General features: G+C 37.2%; 1 protein-coding gene across 7 annotated transcripts in view; it reads left to right on the forward strand.

Annotated features, from left to right (window-relative positions):
* The window catches only part of PALS1 (protein associated with LIN7 1, MAGUK p55 family member), a 102,668-nt gene continuing 86,800 nt past the window's right edge, over positions 1–15,868 (forward strand). For 3 of the 7 annotated variants that reach the window (XM_049706382.1, XM_049706385.1, XM_049706386.1), the window contains exon 1: positions 1–154. The gene's annotated coding sequence lies outside the window, so the exon portion shown is untranslated. The other 4 variants (XM_049706383.1, XM_049706387.1, XM_004262141.3 and 1 more) reach the window with 3 other exon arrangements.

The raw sequence follows: 15,868 nt of genomic DNA on the forward strand, positions 1-15,868 counted from the left end.
GTGGGGCGGGGGCGGGGACTAAGGATTGTGAGGTGGGGAATCGCGAGTTTCTGGATTCTTTATCCGGTATTTTAAGTGCCGCGGGGGAACTGTCGTTTCTGCAGTGTTTGGGAGAGGCCAGGGCGGGAGAAGCGGCGGCCGCCGTGGCGCGGAGGTAAGAGGCGGACCGGCAGCGGCTCGGTGTGGAGGTCTTAATCAACAGGTCCCAGCGAGCGGCCGGGGGAGGGGCAGCCGGGCTCACCCCCTCCCCCACGCGCCGGGCCCGGGCGGGACCCCGGGCTGCTGCAGGCAGCCGGCGCCGGGCCGGCAGCGGAGGGCGTGAGCCCAACCTTTGTCCCTCGGAGGAACGCTGTCTGGCGGTGCCCGCTCCCTCTGGCTTGGTGAACGACTTACCTCGGCGGGGGCTCCTGCCCGGCCGGCCCGAGGTGCAGGGAGGCGCCTTCTCTCTGCGCCCGCGCTCCCGAGTTCGCGACTCTCCTGACTCCCTCCAGGCAGGGTCCGGGAGATCGGCGGGGCGAAGAACACTTTTCTTTAGAAGACGGAATGTAGTTGGCGTTTCTCTGCCCGACTCAGCTGCTGGTATTCGGCTGCTCGCTGCATTCTTTAAACAAATAAACAACTTGCTTCCTCGTAACCATTTCAAGAAGAGCCTAATCTTCTTCATGGTTTCTGATAATTTACTCTAAGTTTGCAAGGTGAGCTTTGAAGCCTGTAAATTGTTTTAAGCTGCTTTTAATTAGAGGCTTTAAACAATCTTTGGTGCAAATTATGTAACTTCCTAATGATAATAACTCACCTCTGTTTAGTTGATTGACATACGGTAAGGTGTTCGAATTTAGGTTTCGGTCGAAAGGTTTTTCTTGGCATTTGGCGCTGAAATTAAAATCTGATAGCCAGAAGGTTTCTCGTAGTACATAGTGTGTGTTTTGTCTCCATACTCGTTTAGGATTGTGAGAATTTAGATTTGGAAAGCCTGTAGCACAAGAATTTTGAAAGTTTGATTTTAATGACAAGGTGAAAGGAGTTAATATTTCTGTTTTTTTTTAAGTGTATATGTTAATGATAGTATTCTAATTATGCCTTTGGATTATACCGGAAATTAATAACGTAATAAATTCTGCAATAGGAACAAATGGCATGTTGGTTATTAGTGTCTTTGAAGTATTAGTACTGGGATAATGAAATTGTTAAATAAGCTTTTTGGATTATGAACTACTGATTTTTTACTAGATTCCTGTGGACTTGGCATATTACAATTTTTTTTTTTTTTTTAATTGCTGCGTTGGGTCTTCGTTGCCGAGAGCAGGCTTTCTTTAGTTGCAGCGAGTGGGGGCTACTCTTCGTTGCGGTGTGCGGGCTTCTCATTGCGGTGGCTTCTCATGTTGAGGAGCACGGGCTCTAGGCGTGCAGGCTTCAGTGGTTGTGGCTTGCGGGCTCAGTGGTTGTGGCTTGCGGGCTCAGTAGTTGTGGCACGCGGGCTCTAGAGCGCAGGCTCAGTAGTTGTGGCGCACGGGCTTACTTAGTTTCTCTGCTCATGTGGGATCTTCCCGGACCAGGGCTGGAACCCATGTCCCCTGCATTGGCAGGCGGATTCTTAACCGCTGTGCCACTAGGAAGTCCCTATAAGTTTTAAAAGGCTGTCTATACTATTGTAGCAGGTGAAAGCTATTAAATTATAATATAGGAACACTGTAGGTGAAACAGGCAAAAAATACGGAAAGCAATTTGTCATTTTATCTTTGTTAAAACAAAATCAAGTAAATCTTACCATGTACTTCAATGACTTTTGGCCAGACTGATCTGAACTTGACAAGGTGGACTCATTAATATTAACTTGTTTAGAATGTTAAAATGCAAAAGGATATGAAGGTTACCCAAGTCAGTAGGGTGAGTTTAGGAGTTTGTATGGTCTTTCTAAATTATTATTATATGATTAAAAAGCTCATCACAGACATGCCAAGAAAGTTGGTCCATTTTCTTGTATCAGTGTTCTTGTTGAGTTGGAAATAATCTTAGTCTTTGTATAGTCTAACCTCTTCATTTTCCAGGAAAAGGAAGGTGAGGTTTATAGACAGACTAGTTAGTGGCAGAGTTGGAACTAAGTGCTTGCCTTCAGATTCCAAGTACAGTGTTCTTTTGACTATATACTATTGTTAAATAAACAAACCAATAAGTTACCCTTCTTTGATTTTTTTTTCCATCTTGCATTTTCTTTCCTTTTCTTTTTTAAATAACCACTAACCACAATTAATTCATTCCCTGACTGAAGGGTTGTTTTCAGTTTTTCAATATTTCAAACAATGTTTAATGAACATCCCTGTGCATATCCCCTTAAGCACATTTGTGAAGTTTTCCCTAGAATGAATTGCTGGACCATAGGTTGATGTGCATTTTCAACTTTACTAGCTGCGGCCAAATTATCCTCTAAAGTTGTAACAATTTACATACCTGCCAACAGTATATGAGTCATCCTTGTCCAAACTTGGAATTGTCAGATTGGCATTGTCAGATTTTTAAATTTGTGCCAATCTGATGGGTGACAAATGATATAATTATTTTCCTTCTTTCACAGAGGTTTTAACTTTATTTTTAATTTACGTGAAGTGAAATTAACTCTTTTTGTTGTACAGTTGTCTTGACAAATGCATAGAGCTGTGCAACTACCAAAGTCAAGATACACAACAGTTCCAGCACCTGCAATTTCCTTGAGCTGCTCTTTTGTAGTCAGCTCTTCCCCCACCCTTAACCCCTGGCATCTGATGTTGTCTTTCCCTGTAGTTTGTCTTTTCTAGAATATCAGGTAATGGAATCATACAGTGTTTAGCCTTTTGAGTCTGGCTTCTTTCATTTAGCGTAATACATCTGAGTGGCCGTCCCTGTTGTTGAGTGTATCAGCAGTTCCTTCTGTTGTATTGCTGAATGTAGTATTCCATTGTATGGATGTATCACAATTTATTTATCCATCCACCAGTTGAAAGACATTTGAGTTTTTTGTTTGTTTGTTTGGACTATGAATAAAGCTGCTATAAATCTTTGCCAACAGGTTTTTACGTGAACATAAGCCTTCATTTCTCTTGGATAAGCACCTTCAAGTGAAATTTCTGGGAAGTGTATGTTTATTTAAAAAAAAAAACTGTGGTGGGCCGAATAATGGCCCACAAAGATGTTCTAATCCCTAGAACCTGTGAATAAATTAGGTTACATGGCAAAGGTGAATGAAAGTTGCAGATGGAATTAATCAACTGACTTTAAAATAGGGAGTTTATCCTGGGATTATCCAGATGCTGTGCTGGTGTATCCTGACGGTCCTTAAAGGGGAAAGAGAAGATAGAGTCAGAAAGATGTTAACAACGAAAGCAGGGACAGAAATGCAGAGTTCTTAGTTTTGAGGTTGGAGAATTTGGGGCACAAGCTAAGGCATGTGGTGGTCTCTAAAAGCAGGAAAAGGCCAGGAAATGGATTAACCTTTAGAACTCCCAGAAAAGACTGTAGCTCTGCCAGCAACTTGATTTTAGCCCAGAGAGACCTGTGTCAGATATTTAACCTACAGAACGTGAGAATAATAAATTTACGTTGTTTTAAGCCACTAAATGTGTGGTAATTTGTTAAAGCAGCATAGGAAACTACACACTGTAAAACTGGTTTTCCAAAGAGGCTGAATTGTAGTCCCACTGGCAGTGTATGAGTGTTCCAGTTACTTTACATCCTCATCAACACTTGGTATGATCAACCTTTTTAATTTTAGTCACTCTAATAGGTATATAGCAGTATTTCATTGGGGTTTTTATTTGCATTTTTCTCATGAATAATGATGATGATCATCTCTTCTTTGCTTATTTGCCATCTGTATATCTTCTTTGGTGAAGTGTCCAAATTCCAAATCTTTTCCCATTTTTAAATTGAATTTTCTTCTTTTTATTTTTGGCTGCGTTGGGTCTTCGTTGTTATGCGCAGGCTTTCCCTAGTTGCGGCGAGCAGGGGCTACTCTTGGTTGTGGTGTGTGGGCTTCTCATTGCGGTGGCTTCTCTTGTTGAGGAGCACGGGTTCTAGGCATGCGGACTCAGTATTTGTGGCTCTTGGACTCCAGAGCGTAGGCTCAGTAGTTGTGGCCCACAGGCTTTGTTGCTCCGTGGCATGTGGGATCTTCCTGGACCAGGCCTCAAACCCATGTCCCCTGCATTGGCAAGCGGATTCTTAACCACTGTGCCACCAGGGAAGTCCTGAGTTAATTTTTATATAAAGAAAGGTTTAGGTTGAGTTTCGTTTATTCAGTTGTTCCATGACCATTTGTTGAAAAGACTATTCTTCTCCATTGAATTGCCTTTGTCTCTTGGTCAAAAACCATTTGACTACATTTGTGTGGGTCTATTTCTAGACTCCTGTGTTCCATTGATCTATTTTTTTTTGCCAATATCATAGTGTCTTGATTAATATAGCTTTAAAATTAAGGCTTGAAATCAGGTAATGTGAGTTCTCCAACTTGTTTTTCCTTCAAAACTGTTTTAGCTCTTTTAGTTCTTTTGCTTAAATTTTAGAATCAGCTTGTTGATATATCAAAAAAAATTCTGCTAGGATTTTGATTGAGACTGTATTAAATCTGTAGATTAACTTGATAATTGACATCTTAACAAGGTAGAGTTTTCCAGTCTATGAACATGGTATTTCTCTCCATTTGTTTAAGTCTTTGATTTCTTTCATGAATGTTTTGTAGTTTTCAACATGTAGATCCTGCAGATATTAGATGTATACCTAAGCATTTCAGTTTTTTAGTCCTATTGTAAATGATCATTTTTAAAAACTTGGGTTTCAAAAAAAAAAAAAAACTTGGGTTTCCAATTGATCATTGCTAGTATAATTGATTTTTGTATGTTGACTTTGTATCCTGCGTTTTTACTAAACTCATTTATAACTTTTAGGAGCTTTTTCCTGTATATTTCTTGGGATTTGTCTAAGGATATAGTCATGTCATCTATGAATAGAGAAATGTTTCTGGAGATAGTCATGTCATCTATGAATAGAGAAATGTTTCTTTCTAATATGTATGTCTTTTCTTTTTCTTGACTTTGCAGTCTAGGAGTTCCAGTGAGATATTGATTAGGAGTGTTGAAAGGGAACATCCTTGCCTTGTTCACAATCTTAAAGCATTCAGTCTTTCACCTTTAAAATATAATGTTAGATATGGGTCATTTTGTAGATTCTCTAAATCAGGTTAAGGAAGTTTCCTTCTGTTCTGAGGTTGCTGAGGGTTTGGGTTTTTTTTTTTTAAATCATGAATGGATGTTGAATTTTGTCAGATGCTTTTCTGCATCTATTGAGGTGACCATTTGAATTTTTTTCTTTAATCTGTTAATATGGTGAATTACACTAATTAATTTTTAAATGTTGTTGCAGCCTTGCATGTTTCTGGGAATAACGCCAGCGTTGTTACAAACTAAATCATTTTGGATTATTTTTCTTTGACATTAACATTTTTCTTAAAAATAAACAAGGAAACTGAACATAAGATTTTGTGAACCAAAGTGTTTATAAAGTCAGATAAATCAAGGTATTCATTAACAGTTGTGTAAATTTTACATGTTGGTAGGACTTAAGTTTTCTTGATCTGTCTATACTGGAGTTTATACACTGTACCACTGGAGGACTCTTATTTAAAATTACTAAATGGAGAAAGGAAATATTATTTGTGACACTGTAATCAAGCATTCCTCATGCTGGCTTAATTTAGGCAAGTTGTTTAAATGTATTTGGATAGTAAGTATATTTTGAATGAAGATAAAATGATTTAATTAGGAGATTTTTTTTGCTTGGAATGAAAACAACCACAGGAAAAAAACAGGCTCCTTCCTCAACACCGGAAGATCAATAATAGACCCTTGAGTGATCACATAAATGTTTGGCTTGGTCCAAGTATAATGAATTAAGTGAACGTATTAAAAAATGTGAAGTGAAATATAAAATAAAGTACTTATAAGAAAAAGCCAGGCTCTGTTTTGCTATACTGAAGATATTCTTTCATGAAAAATGTGGGTACATAGTAGAAAGATGCATGCTTATTAAATATTCTTTAGTATGTTGAATTGTGAAATTTTTCCTCCATCAGTTCAGACTACAGAAGACAGTTTAATTATTAAGAATAAGGTTTCATGGGGAGTTCCCTGGTGGTCCAGTGGTTAGGACTCTGTGCTTCCACTGCCGGGGGCACAGGTTCGATCCCTGATCGGGGAACTGAAATCCGGCATGCTGTGCAGCGCGGCTTAAAAAAAAAAGAAGAATAAGGTTTCAGTAACTTCATAGTCAAGCTGTTTAATTTTATCATTTTTATAAATTTGGGCTTATCATATGATGTAATCACTATAAAAATTCAAGCAATTTCTCCCACATAATTTTAAAGTTCCTTCTTAAGTTATTAGTTGTCTCAAAGACCCTAAACATCGAAGTTTTGAGGCCTCTGAGGTTCTTGGCAGTATTGATCCTTTAAGGCAGGGGTTGACAGATTTCTTTAAAGGGCAAGATAGTGAATATTTTAAGCTTTGCAGATCATATAATTTCTGTTGCAGGTCCTCAACTCTGCTGTTACAGTGCAAAGATGGCCAAACGAATGTGACTGTGTTCCAGTAAAACTTTGTTTATTAAAATCAGAGTATGCCTTGATTTGGCCTGTGGGCTTAGTTTGCCTACTTTGGTTTTGGGCAAAAAGTTAGCAGGAGAAATGAAAATAATTATAGTAATGTAGCAGAAAGACCCTTAGGGTCAGCTGAGTTGGGAGGTTATTCCATGCTCTAATTCCCAGCCAAGCCCTCACTTTCCTTATCTTTAACATGTGGCCACCTCGGAAGATGATTTAAAAGGTTAAGAATAGGGTATGGAAGGCACTGAGCAAAATATTCTGACACATAGTAGATACTCAATAAATATTTGCTCCCACCACCCCACCATTTTATATTATTTTACAGTGTGTAGTATATCTAATTAGTTATTCCAAATATTAGAAATTATAGTTGTGTTTATAGCTAAATTGTCTTTTGAATTATGCTTTTTGGCCATATAAGTTATAACAAGTGTTTGGTTTCACAATAGTATCAGAAACTTCACATGAAAAAAATTGAGAATTTGTGTTGAAATATAATTTCATGTTTTGAAGATTTTACATTGTCACAAAAAATGTTTGATAATGTCACTTAAAATGCATTACTTTGATTTGACCTAAGAAGTAGGTTTTCTGTATTTTGTGTGCTTCAGAAGTGCCTTTAAGACTGCATTCATTTAAGTTAATTGACTGCCTCCTGTGAGTGAACTGAACTAGGTGCTCTGCTAGGATTTGGTTGTACTTAAAAAGTACCCATATTTAGGTACTCATTTTTGTGTAATGTTTGGGACATAAGGGAAGCGTCAGAAAGTTGTTTTTCTTTCTTTCTGAGTTACTTTCAAGATAAAGCTGGATTCGACATTTTTAACTCCCCTCCAAAAAAAAATTTTGTGCTCCTTCACAGATCAGAGGCAGAGATGCCACATAGGTGGATGTTGAAATAATTTTGCGCCAGTAGTTGGTGGCAGGACTAGGGTTGGATCTCACATACCAGATGCATAATCTTTCTAGTACTCTTTTCATTGCACCATTGCCTGGTTTGTTAGCTCTGTTATCACCTGCATCTGGACTCCCAGAAATCTAGTTTTCTTGTCCCACGTTCTCCATTTTCCCCCTAAAGCTTAAACAGAAGCTGTTGCAAAGTCTTATCAAATTTTACTAAGAAAACTTTATATTATTATTTAAATACAGTTACAGCTTAGAATATAATTGTATTATACTTAATATGAAAGAAAAGTTCGCTGTTTTTAAGCAGATTTTAAAAATTCTGCTTTACATTGGTTATATTATCTGTATGATATTTATGTATAAGGAGTTGGTTTTCCTTTGTTCTACAAGTAATCATCGTTCACTTTTGCACACTTTTGTCTGCCTCAGATTTCCTAACTAGTTTATTCAGAAAATTATAGGTAAATACTGAATACTTACAATGTGAAGACTTTGGGCAGGATATAGAGAAGTATTAGATAAAGTCACTGCCCTCAGAGGTCTGACTTTGAAATAAGTATGGACAGTCCCTTAGAGATTAGGTTGGATTAAGAGAATTTAATAGTTGTTTGAAACGGGCAGAGTCAGAGAATTGCTCAAATAATATGCAAATAAATTGTAGGATTGTACTTATAATGTTACAGAATTATAAGTTTATTTAAAAAAATAATATATCAGTTTATTTAACTGTATTACTGTTGGTGAGTTTCTAGCTTTTGGTTATTATGAGTAATGTTACCATGAATGTCCTTGCACGTTTAGTCTATCAAGGTTAATATGTACATGTGTTTTTCTAGGGCTGTGCTCTCTAGTATGGTAGCCATTAGCCACATGACTATTTATTTATTTATCTTTGAATTTCATTTATTTTTTTATACAGCAGGTTCTTATTAGTTATCTGTTTTCTACATATTAGTGTATATATGTCAATCCCAATCATGACTATTTAAATTTAAATTAACTAAAATTAAAAATTCAGCTCTTCAGTTACACTAGCCACATTTCAAGTGCTTCATAACCATATATGGCCAGTGGCTATGTTATTATTGCACCATGCAGATATAGAATATTTCCATTATTGCAGAAAGTTCTATTGACATCACTGTTCAAAGTATATAATTAGGAGTGAAATTGCTGGATGATAGCATAGGGGAATGGTCAACTTACTAGATAATGCCATACTCTTTTAGCGTAAACTATTGAGTTTCTTCAAATTGCCCCACATTGAAAACTCTACTTTATAAATATTGGACATGTAAACTTAACTGTCTGTTAATCTTTTGTGAGTCTTATGGTCGTTTGGCCCTGTCCCCCACAACACACACACTGTTGTGCATATCAGGGAATTCATGGAAATTAGATCATGAACCCCAGAGTTAAACCTCTGATCCAAGTGATTTGTCTGAGAACTATACAAATAAGCTGCAGGTGTTTTTCAAAATAATGATTCACTTAAGAGTAATCAGTAGATACCTAAGAGTTTATGAAAGGAAATTTGATGGTTCTTTGTAGGCATCTAAAGGGATAGTGTTCCTTTTATGTCTTATCCTTTTATACTTTACATCTTACCCTTTTATACTTAAATTTTATAGTGAGAGTAGTAGTGCATTTGGCTAAATTACAGTACTTTTTGCTTTCCCCTAACTCCTACCCAGAACTGTATCCCTTGCCCCATCTCTTAATGTGTCATGCAGTATGCTATATCCTTTGTATATAGTTGTTTTTTAAATACATTTATTTTATTTATTTGTTTTTGGCTGCATTGGGCCTTCATTGCTGCATGCGGGCTTTCTCTAGTTGCAGGGAGCAGGGGCTACTCTTCGTTGAGGTGTGTGGGCTTCTCATGGCAGTGGCTTCTCTTGTTGTGGAGCAAGGGCTCTAACCGCGTGGGCTTCAGTAGTTGTGGTGCATGGTCTTAGTTGCTCCGCAGCACGTGGGATCTTCCTGGACCAGGGCTCGAATCCGTGTCCCCTGCATTGGCAGGTGGATTCTTAACCACTGTACTACCCGGGAAGCCCTGTATATAGTTTTAAACATTAACAACTTTGTGACTGAACAGAGGCTCAGAGAGATTATTTTATCCAGAGTCCTATTGTAACTGATAGCAGGTATTTGAATTCAGTTTGACTCCAAAGCCCTTGGATTCTTCTACTTTGTATTTTAGCCTGCCTTAAGACTTACCTTGTTTAACACTGTCTTTTTGGTAAGATTAAGATCTTTTTTTGGGAAAACCATCTTTAATTTAGTGTTTAAATTGTACTTGAATTAAAGTGAAGAACTTTGAACCTGTAAATTGTAAGCTCCTTAAGGGTAGGGGCTATGTCTTTTTATTTTAGTATCTCACTGCTTAATATGGTACAAGGTAGGTGCATGTTATCAGTTTGCACTTTTTAATCATTTACTTGTTAAACCTTAGCCTTACTTGTGAGTTTCATCCCAGAGACTGTTCTAATCTAGTTACCTCCTGTAACCTGAGAGAATTTGAGATTCAAAACAATTCCATTTATCCTCTTTTGGCTGTAAGTGTGTTTAATTATGGGTGGAGGGTTCTTGATTCACTTTATTTACAAAGATATAAATATGAACAGATGAATGTGTTCATGGCTTTGTCTTGCTTTTTTGTGGGCTCTTACTGATAGACATTATAGTTACAAACCTTGCGCCGATGAAGTACTCAGACTATGGAGTCAGACTTGTGCTGAAATGCCTTCTTGACCCTTCTTGACTTGTGTGTGACTCTGGGCAAGTTTACCTGTGAAAATCTGATTAGTTATCTGCAGAATAAGGAATGTTGTACTTGTGGGGGGTTGTACTTGTGCCTGATTCAGAAGGCTTTAGGGGAGGAAAAACCTTTTTCTCTTTCCTCCTACGTTCATTTTCTGGGGCCCTGTAAATTAAACTGACAAAAGACAGATTAACAGGAGAAATGGTTTATTACTTATGCATATGGAGACCTTCAAAGAAAAGAATTGAAGACCAAAGAAGCAGAGAGACTGAATGATAAATTGTGGAATCCAGACAAGACAAAGGAAAAGAGGCTTTTAGGGGCTGTAAATTGTGGGAAGGTAATTATGTGGGGGGAACTAACGAATATAAAGGTTATTTTAGTAAGGTTTGTTATGCAGATTTAAGTTGGTGTCATCTGATTTGATAAGAGTCAACTCCCAGGGTTGAGGTCCTCTTTATGGTACCTTTACAAATGGAAATTCATGCTAGCTTTAAAAAGGGAAATTTATGCTGTGCTTTTTAAGCCTGATAGGGGAGGACAGTTTTTTTTTCCTGTGTCTGTTTCTTAATTGCCTTTAGCTCACAATAATCCTTATGCCAGTGTCACATTTTGGGGTGGAATATTCTGATCCCCTTCAGAGTCTTTATTTTGAGGGTTAATTGAGATGATGTATCAAGAATGATTAGCGAGAGGGCAGACAGCAGAAGCAAGAAGAGCTTCAATCCTGCAGCCTGTGGAACAAAAAACACATTCACAGAAAGATAGATAAGATGAAAAGCAGAGGGCTATGTACCAGATGAAGGAACAAGATAAAACCCCAGAAAACTAAATGAAGTGGAGAAAGGCAACCTTCCAGAAAAAGAATTCAGAATAATGATAGTGAAGATGATCCAGGACCTCGGAAAAAGAATGGAGGCAAAGATCAAGAAGATGCAAGAAATGTTTAGCAAAGACCTAGGATAATTAAAGAACAAACACCTAGAATAATTAAAAGAACAGACAAACAGAGATGAACAATACAATAACTGAAGTGAAAGATACACTAGAAGGAATCAATAGCAGAATAAATGAGGCAGAAGAACGGATAAGTGACCTGGAAGACAGAATGGTGGAATTCACTGCCACGTAACAGAATAAAGAAAAACGAATGAAAAGAAATGAAGACAGCCTAAGAGACCTCTGGGGCAACATTAAACATAACAACATTCGCATTATAGAGGTCCCAGAAGGAGAAGAGAGAGAGAAAGGACCTGAGAAAATATTGGAAGAGATTATAGTTAAAAACTTCCCTAAATGGGAAAGGAAATAGCCACCCAAGTCCAGGAAGCACAGAGAGTCCAGGGAGGATAAACCCAAGGAGAAACATGCCGAGACACATAGTAATCAAATTGACAAAAATTAAAGACAAAGAAAAATTATTGACATCAACAAGGGCAAAATGAAAAATAACATGCAAGGCAACTCCCATAAGGTTAACAGCTGATTTCTAACCAGAAACTACAAGCAAGAGGGAGTGGCACGATATATTTAAAGTGATGAAAGGGAAGAACCTACAACCAAGATTACTCTACCTGGCGAGGATCTCATTCAGATTCGACGGAGAAATCAAAAGTTTTACAAGCAAAAGCTAAGAGAATTCAGCACCACCATACCAGCTCTACAACAAATGCTAAAGGAATTTCTCTAAGCAGGAAACACAAGAGAAGAAAAAGACCCACAAAAACAAACGCATAACAATTAAGAAAATGGTAATAGAAACATACATATTGATAATTAGTTTAAACATGAATGGATTAAATGCTCCAACCAAAAGACAGGCTCGTTGAATGGATACAAAAATAAGACCCATCTATATGCTGTCTACAAGAGACCCACTTCAGACCTACGGACACATACAGACTGAAAGTGAGAGGATGGAAGATGATATTCCATGCAAATGGAAATCAAAAGAAAGCTGGAGTAGCAATACTCATATCAATTAAAACAGACTTTACAATAAAGAATGTTACAGGAGACAAGGAAGGACACTACATAATGATCAATGGATCAATCCAAGAAGAAGATATAACAATTATAAATATATGTGCACCCAACATAGGAGCACCACATAAGGCAACTGCTAACAGCTATAAAAGAGGAAATTGACAGTAACACAGTAATAGTGGGGGAGTTTAACACCTCACTTACACCAATGGACAGATCATTGAAACAGAAGATTAATAAGGAAACACAAGCTTTAAATGACACAATAGACCAGATAGATTTCATTGATATTTATAGGACATTCCATCCCAAAACAGCAGATTACACTTTCTTCTCAAGTGCTTATGGAACATTTTCCAGGGTAGATCATATCTTGGGTCACAAATCAAGCCTTGGTAAATTTAAGAAAATTGAAATTGTATCAAGTATCTTTTCCGACCACAACACTATGAGACTAGATATCAATTACAGGAAAAAATCTGTAAAGAAAATACAAACACATGGAGGCTAAACAATACGTTACTAAATAAGAGAACACTGAAGAAATCAAAGAGGAAATAAAAAAATACTTAGAGACAAATCACAATGAAAACACAACAATCCAAAACCTATGGGATGCAGCAAAAGTAGTCCTAAGAGGGAAGTTTATAGCAATACAAGCCTACCTCAAGTTAACAAGAAAAATGTCAAATAAACAATCTAACCTTACACCTAAAGGAACTAGGAAAAGAAGAACAAACAAAACCCAAAGTTAGTAGAAGGAAAGAAATCATAAAGATCAGAGCAGAAGTAAATGAAATAGAAACAAATAATAACAAAGATCAGTAAAACTAAAAGCTGGTTCTTTGAGAAGATAAACAAAATTGATAAATATTTAGCCAGACTCATCAAGAAAAAGAGGGAGAGGACTCAAATCAATAAAATTAGAAATGAAAAAAGAGAAGTTACAGCACACACCACAGTAATACAAAGCATACTAAGAAACTACTACAAGCAACTCTATGCCAATAAAATGGACAACCTGGAAAAAATGGAAAAATTCTTAGAAAGGCGTAAACTTCCAAGACTGAACCAGGAAGAAATAGAAAATATGAACAGACCAATCACAAGTAATGAAATTGAAACTGTGATTAAAAACCTTCCCAACAAACAAAAGTCCAGGACCAGATGGCTTCACAGGTGAATTCTATCAAACATTTAGAGAAGAGCTAACACACATCCTTCTCAAACTGTTCCAAAAAATTGCAGAGGAAGGAACACTCCCAAACTCATTCTATGAGGCCACCATCACCCTGATACAAAAACCAGACAAAGATACTACAAAAAAACAAAATTACAGACCAATATCACTGATGAATACAGATGCAAAAATCCTTAACAAAATACTAGCAGACAGAATCCAACAACATATTTAAAGGATCATACACCACAATCAAGTGGGATTTATCCCAGGGACACAAGGATTCTTCAGTATATGTAAATCAATCAATGATACACCATATTAACAAACTGAAGAAAAAAAACTATATGATCATCTCAGTGGATGCAGAAAAAACTTTTGACAAAATTCAACACCCATTTATGATACAAACTCTCCAAAAATTTGGCACAGAGGGATCCTACCTCAACAGAATAAAGGCCATATACGACAAACCCACAGCAAACATCTTTCTCAATGGTGAAAAACTGAAAGCATTTCCTCTTAGATCAGGAACAAGACAAGGATGTCTACTCTCGCCACTATTATTCAACATAGTTTTGGAAGTCCTAGCCATGGCAATCAGAGAAGAAAATGAAATAAAAGGAATACAAATTGGAAAAGAAGAAGTAAAACTGTCACTGTTTGCAGATGACATGATACTATACATAGAAAATCCTAAAGATGCTTCCAGAAAACTACTAGAGCTAATCAATGAATTTGGTAAAGTTGCAGGATACAAAATTAATGCGCAGAAATCTCTTGCATTCCTATACACTAATGGTGAAAAATCTGAAAGAGAAATTAAGGAAACACTCCCATTTACCACTGCAACAGAAAGAATACAATACCTAAGAATAAACCTACCTAGGAAGAGAAGAGACCTGTATGTAGAAAACTATAAGACACTGATGAAAGAAATTAAAGATGATACAAACAGATGGAGAGAGAAACCATGTTCTTCGATTGGAAGAGTCAATTTTGTGAAAATGACTACACTACCCAGAGCAATCTACAGATTCAGTGCAATCCCTATCAAATTCCCAATGGCATGTTTTTACAGAGCTAGAGCAAAAAATCTTAAAATTTGTATGGAGACACAAAAGACCCCAAATAGCCAAAGCAGTCTTGAGGGAAGAAAATGGAGCTGGAGGAATCAGGCTCCCGGACTTCAGACTATACTACAAAGCTACAGTAATCAAGACAGTATGGTACTGGCACAAAAACAGAAATATAGATCAGTGGAACAGGATAGAAAGCCCAGAGACAAACCCATGCACCTATGGTCAACTAATCTATGACAAAGGAGGCAAGGATGTTCAGTGGAGAAAAGACAGTGTCTTCAATAAGTGGTGCTGGGAAAACTGGACAGCTATGTGTAAAAGAATGAAATTAGAACACTCCCTAACACCATATACAAAAATAAACTCAAAATGGATTAGAAATGTTAATGTAAGACTGGACCCTATAAAACTCTTAGAGGAAAACATAGGAAGAACACTGTGACATAAATCACAGCAAGATCTTTTTTGATCCACTTCCTAGAGTGATGGAAATAAAAACAAAAATAAACAAATGGGACCTAATGAAACTTAAAAGCTTTTGCACAGCAAAGGAAACCATAAACAAAACGAAAAGACAACCCTCAGAATAGGAGAAAATATTTGCAAACCAATCAACAGACAAAGGTTTAATCTCCAAACTATATAAACAGCTCATGCAGCTCAATATTAAAAACACAACCCAATCCCAAAATGGGCAGAAGAGCTAGACATTTCTCCAAAGAAGACATACAGATGGCCAAGAAGCACATGAAAAGCTGCTCAACATCACTAATAATTAGAGAAATGCAAATCAAAACTATAATGAGGTATCACCTCGCACCGGTTAGAATGGGCATCATCAGAAAATCTACAAACAACAAATGCTGGAGAGGGTGTGGAGAAAAGGGAACCCTCTTGCACTGTTGGTGGGAATGTAAATTGATGCAGCCGCTATGGAGAATAGTATGGAGGTTCCTTAAAAACCTAAAAATAGAACTACCATATGACCCAGCAATCCCACTACTGGACATATACCCTGAGAAAACCATAATTCAAAAAGACACATGCACCCCAATGTTCATTGCAGCACTATTTACAATAGCCAGGTCATGGAAGCAACCTAAATGCCCATCAACAGATGAATGGATAAAGAAGATGTGGTACATATATACAATGGAATATTACTCAGCCATAAAATTGAACAGAATTGGGTCGTTTGTAGAGATGTGGATGGATCTAGAGACTGTCGTACGGAGTGAAGTAAGTCAGAAAGAGAAAAACAAATATCGTATATTAACACATATATATGGAACCTAGAAAAATGGTACAGATGAAGTGTATTG

This window comes from Orcinus orca, chromosome 2 (genome assembly GCF_937001465.1).
Source record: "Orcinus orca chromosome 2, mOrcOrc1.1, whole genome shotgun sequence".
Lineage (NCBI taxonomy): Eukaryota > Metazoa > Chordata > Mammalia > Artiodactyla > Delphinidae > Orcinus > Orcinus orca.